The 6,256-nt window shown below is 46.8% G+C and overlaps 1 protein-coding gene across 1 annotated transcript in view; it reads right to left on the minus strand.

Annotated features, from left to right (window-relative positions):
• Positions 1–3,182, minus strand: part of LOC119956085 (transforming growth factor beta regulator 1-like) — a 75,917-nt gene extending 72,735 nt beyond the window's left edge. The window contains exon 1 of the mRNA XM_038782931.1: positions 3,082–3,182. The gene's annotated coding sequence lies outside the window, so the exon portion shown is untranslated. The remainder of the gene's footprint in view (positions 1–3,081) is intronic.
• Between the last annotated feature and the right edge of the window lie 3,074 nt (positions 3,183–6,256).

Below are 6,256 nucleotides of genomic sequence, written 5' to 3' on the forward strand. Positions count from 1 at the left end.
CCTAATTCTGCTGAAACCTGGAACAAAATATTCTATCTTCATATTTGTACACCTGTCTTCACTCACGGCATCCCAGACAATAAATACTCACCGAAATCAACTGATTCAGCATTTCGGAATATTTTCAGTGTCAACAGACAACTCACTACCTCCTGCACCCGTCTGGTCTCCAAAATAGTCCCAGCCCCAGCTGTTCCTGTTTCACTTCTGCACATTCCCTCTAACTTTTGCAAGAACATTTGCGTTTATACAGCATCTACCAGGATGTTGCCTGGTATGGAGGGGGCTAGCTATGAAGAAAGGTTGAGTAGATTAGGATTGTTTTCGTTGGAAAGACGGAGGTTGAGGGGGGGACCTGATTGAGGTATACAAAATTATGAGAGGTATGGACAGGGTGGATAGCAACAAGCTTTTCCCAAGAGTGGGGGTGTCAGTTACAAGGGGTCACGATTTCAAGGTGAGAGGGGGAAAGTTTAAGGGAGATGTGCGTGGAAAGTTTTTTACGCAGAGGGTGGTGGGTGCCTGGAATGCTTTACCAGCGTAGGTGGTAGAGGCGGGCACGATAGCATCATTTAAGAGGCATCTAGACAGGTATATGAACGGGCGGCAACAGAGGGAAGTAGACCTTGGAAAATAGGAGACAGGTTTAGGCTCCGAGTCACTGTCCGTGTGGAGTTTGCACATTCTTCCAATGTCTGCGTGGGACTCAGCCCCACAACCGGTTAGGTGGATCCACAGGTTAGGTGGATTGACCATGCTAAATTGCCCCTTAATTGAAAAAAGAATAATTCCGGGGACTCAATTTTTTTTTTTTAATTGATGAAACCAATTTGTCGTAATGAAATCATGCTGACGTGTACTCACTGTAATGTAGGGAATGAGCAGCAAATTAGTACAGCGAACCCCCAGAAATAGAAATGAGATCATCTATTTTACTGATATGAGTTGAGGGATAAATAATGTCCAGGACATTAAGAGAACTATTTTACTCTTCGAAATATTGCCACGGGATCAGTTAGTTCCCCACCTGGACCAACGATGCCCAGTGGAAATTGAAACCACAATCTTCTGACTAATTGGCAAGATTGAATCTTAGCTGACACATCGCCATCACCCCCCCCCCCCCCCCCCCCCCCCCCCCTTCATCTTGTTCTTCTCAACTCATTCAAATTTTCTCTCGTTTCCCCTCTTTTGTCCCAGGCTTTCATGTTCTAGGCTCTTTCAAGATTCTTCCCTCTGATCATCTCCTCCCACACCTGTACGTACTCTGAATGACAGGGTCAGAGATACGATGGGTAAGGTGACCGCACAGTCAGGAAAACTGATGAGCAAGAGGTTCTGAAGAAAACACGATACTGTGTTACTTTGAGGAAGGAAGTGAGTCGTTGGAACTTCGTGAGGTGCTGTGGGTAAGGTTAAAGTGAAGAGCATGGCCGTTCCCATGGCCACATGGCGGGGATATGGGATGCACAGAAAATAAATATTTAAACTTCAGACAATAATTGAAATGGAGCTGAAGGAGTACAGCTCAGAAAATATTTCTAGGGAATTATCCTAATCTTTAATAATCTTTATTGTCACAAGTAGGCTTACATTAACACTGCAATGAAGTTACTGTGAAAAGCCCCTAGTCGCCACATTCCGGCACCTGTTCAGGTACACAGAGGGAGAATTCAGAATGTCCAATTCACCTAACAGCACGTCTTTCGGGACTTCTGGGAGGAAACCGGAGCACCCGGAGGAAACCAACGCAGACACGGGGGAGAACATGCAGACTCCGCACAGACAGTGACTCAAGGCCGGAATGTCTGTGTGGGTTTCCTCCGGGAGCTCCGGTTTCCTCCCACAATCCGAAGATGTGCAGGTTAGGTGCGGTTACGGGGGTAGGGCTGGGGAGTGAGCCTGGGTAGAGTGCTCTTTCAGACGTTCAATGCAGACTCAATGGGCTGAATGGCCTCCTTCTGCACTGTCAGGATTCCATGCTTCTGTGCTGTTTGTTAATTCAAAATTGTTAATTTCAAAATAAACCAAGGGATATGATTGCTCTGCTTACTGCCACTGATACTAAATACGAAACAATCAGTTGAGTTGTGAGTCAAATACTCAATCAACAGCATCACAGAAAGACTTCTTTCGGCCAATCATGCGGCTATGCCCTAATGATGTAGGTGCGAGATGTGAGTGTTTTTGACTGATTATCAGGGCGACGATCAGGCCAGAAACAAGAACAGTGTCACCTTGCAGCTGAGGCCAGGGCAGAGCGTGGAGCCCAAAAGCCCTGGTTGGAGAAGAATTGCATCACTAAATTGGAAAATTGGAAATGTCAAAGGCGGTTAAGGTCAGAGACGATGGCCCTAGGGTTGAGGAATTAGTTATACTGAGAGACTGGAAAACCTGAGTTTATTCCTCTTTGATATGGAAGGTGAAGAGAAGATTTAGAGATGTCAAAAACCATGAAGGGGTTTCGATTCAGCCACTGAACAGAAACGGTTTCCATCGAAAGATTGCTCGACATAATCACGAGAAACAGAAACTAGATGAGAAAACGTTTTGCCTTGTTCTAGCAGCAGGATCGCGATCCGCAATTGGTCACAGAGTCAGACAGCACAGAAGAGGCCATTCAGCCCACTGAGTCCACACCGCCAAAATGACACTAAACCTACACCAATCCCGCTTTCCAGCTCTTGGCCCGTCAGTAGTGGAAGCAAACACAACAGCAATATTCAAAAGAGAATTGGCTAAACAGATGAAGGGATAAAGTATATATTGTACCACGGGGAAAGAGTAGGAAAGTTGAATTGATTACGTAGCCCAGCCAAGGGGCTAGCACAGGCACGGTGGGCCAAATGGCTTCCTTCTGTGTTGTATCATTCTATCATTCCGTTTGCAGAAACCAGGGGCTGGATTTGGCTGAGGGCTGGCTCCCCACATCCCAGTGTAATTTCGGGAGGCAGTGGGTCCGGGGGATTGCTTTTTGCTTTTATTTGGAAGCTGATGGGAGGAACTCCCCAATCTGGGGGAGGAGGGGAAAGGGGGCGAAAATTGGCTGCGGCAATTAAAGTAACCTGAGTCCATACTTACCAACAGAACAAAGACCCCATTCCTGTTCTCAAGTCTCTTGAATCGCCTGCTGCCTTTCTGAGTCTGCAACACAAGTAACACACTCGACACTCAGCCAGTCACGTCCCACACAACATCCCATAAACAGCAGCTCTTCGATTCGCACCATAACCTCAGGACAAAATTATTCCATTTAAAACTGCTGCACTTCAACTAGCATCAGAAACCGTCATAAAGCTGTCGAGAAGAATCTAATCACAGCGGCATTTAAAAGAAATACCATTTATTTATACGTCGGGTGCTCTGTTATAATAAGCTTCACTAACTCGGGAAAATCAATGTTTTTAAAAGCCATGGAGGATTTTGGAAACAGAAAAATAGGAGCAGGAGGAGGCCATTTGGCCCTTCGAGCCTGCTCCACCATTCATGATCATCCAACTTCAATAGTCAAATCACTCTTTCCCCCATATCCTTTAATCCCCTTCGCCCCCAAGTGCTTTATATTTTATTAAATTTTTCCAATTAAGGGGCAATTCAGCCTGGCCAATCCACCTACCCGGCACATCTTTGTTGTGCCAAATCCAGACCCACGCAGTCACGGAGACAATGTGCAAACTCCACATGGACAGTGACCCAGGGCCGGGATTGAACCCGGGTCCTCGGCTCGTGAGGCAGCAGTGTTAGCCACTGTGCCACCATGTCGCCATCCAATAACTGCTTCTTGAAAACATACAACTCCTCAACTGCTTCCTGTGGCAATGAATTCCACAGGCCGACCATTCTCTGGTTAAGAAATGTCTCCTCATCTCTGTCCGAAATGGTTCACCCTGAATCCTCAGACTGTGACCCCTGATTCTGGACTCCCCCCACCGTCGGGAACATCCTTCCTGTGTCCTCCCTGTCTAGACCGGTTAGGTTTCTATGATTTTTACCCCCTCATTTCTATGAGGAATCCCCCCCACATTTTAATGCAGATGTGGGACAGATCTGTTTGTAAAAGCTAAGATTTTAGAAATGATTGTCTCAATTTAAAACCTGTTCATCTATAGAACTGGTTAGTGTTCACGAGGCTGACATTTAAAGAGCAGATGAGCAAACAGTGGGCAGGTAATCAAAGAATCATTGAATTAAAGTGCAGAAGGAGGCCATTCGGCCCATCGTGTCTGCACCGGCTCTTGGAAAGAGCACCCTACTTAAGCCGACACCTCCACCCTATCCCCATAACCCAGTAACCCCACCGAACCCCACCTGAGGGCAATTTATCGTGGCCAATCCACCTAACCTGCACGTCTTTGGACTGTGGGAGGAAACCCACTCAGACACGGGGGGAAAGTGCAAACTCCGCATAGTTTGATTAAAGACAGTCAGCATGGCTTTATGAGCGGCAGGTCATGCCTCTCAAGCCCTCATTGAGTTTTTTGAGGATGTGACGAGACATATTTATGAAAGTTGGGCAGTGGATGTGGTGTATATGGATTTCAGTGAGGCATTTGATAAGGTTCCCCATGGTAGGCTCATTCCAGAAAGTTAGGGGCATGGGATACAGGGAAATTTGGCTGTTTGGATACAGAATTGGCTGGCCGAAAGAAGACAGCGAGTGGTAGTGGATGGAAAGTATTCCGTCTGGAGATCAGTGACCAGTGGTGTCCCGCAGGGATCTGTTCTGGGACCTCTGCTCTTTGTGGTTTTTATAAATGACTAGGATGAGGAAGTGGAAGGGTGGGTTAGTAAGTTTGCCGATGATACGAAGGTTAGTGGAGTTGTAGATAGTATTGAGGGTTGTTGCAGGTTACAACAGGACATTGATAGGATGCAGAGCTGGGCTGAGAAGTGGCAGATGGAGTTCAACCTAGATAAATGTGAAGTGATTCATTTGGAAGGTTGAATTTGAATGCTGAATACAGGGTTAAAGGCAGGATTCTTGGAAGTGTGGAGGAACAGAGGGATCTTGGGGTCCACGTACATAGATCCCTCAAAGTTGCCACCCAGGTTGATAGGGTTGTTAAGAAGGCGTATGGTGTGTTGGCTTTCATTAACAGGGGGATTGAGTTTAAGAACCTCGAGGTTTTGCTGCAGCTTTATAAAACTCTGTTTGGACCACACTTAGAATATTGTGTCCAGTTCTGGTCGCCTCATTATAGGAAGGATGTGGATGCTTTGGAGAGAGTGGAGAGGAGATTTACCAGGATGCTGCCTGGACTGGAGGGCATGTCTGATGAAGAAAGGTTGAGGGAGCTAAGGCTTTTCTCACTGGAGCGAAGAAGGCAGAGAGGTGACTTGATAGAGGTGTACAAGGTGATGAGAGGCATTGATAGAGTGGATAGCCAGAGACTTTTCCCCAGGGTGGAAATGGCTGTCACGAGGGGACATAGTTTTAAGGTAATTGGAGGAAGGTATAAGAACAAAGAACAAAGAAATTACAGCACAGGAAAGGCCCTTCGGCCCTCCCAGCCTGCGCCGATCCAGATCCTTCATCTAAACCCGTCTCCTATTTCCCAAGGTCTACTTCCCTCTGTTGCCGCCCATTCATATACCTGTCTAGATGCCCCTTAAATGATGCTATCGTGCCCCCCTCTACCACCTCCACTGGTAAAGCGTTCCAGGCACCCACCACCCTCTGCGTAAAAAACTTTCCACGCACATCTCCCTTAAACTTTCCCCCTCTCACTTTGAAATCGTGACCCCTTGTAACTGACACCCCCACTCTTGGGAAAAGCTTGTTGCTATCCACCCTGTCCATACCTCTCATAATTTTGTAGACCTCAATCAGGTCCCCCCTCAACCTCCGTCTTTCCAATGAAAACAATCCTAATCTACTCAACCTTTCTTTGTAGCTAGCACCCTCCATACCAGGCAACATCCTGGTGAACCTCTTCTGCACCCTCTCTAAAGCATCCACATCCTTCTGGTGATGTGGCAACCAGAACTGCACGCAGTATTCCAAATGTGGCCTAACCAAAGTCCTATACAACTGTAACATGACCTGCCAACTCTTGTACTCAATACCCCGTCCGATGAAGGCAAGCATGCTGTATGCCTTCTTGACCACTCTATCAACCTGCGTTGCCATCTTCAGGGTACAATGGACCTGAACTCCCAGATCTCTCTGTACATCAATTTTCCCCAGGACCCTTCCATTAATCATATAGTCCGCTCTTGAATTGGATCTTCCAAAATGCATCACCTCGCATTTGCC

The sequence above is a fragment of the Scyliorhinus canicula genome, chromosome 22 (assembly GCF_902713615.1).
Source record: "Scyliorhinus canicula chromosome 22, sScyCan1.1, whole genome shotgun sequence".
Lineage (NCBI taxonomy): Eukaryota > Metazoa > Chordata > Chondrichthyes > Carcharhiniformes > Scyliorhinidae > Scyliorhinus > Scyliorhinus canicula.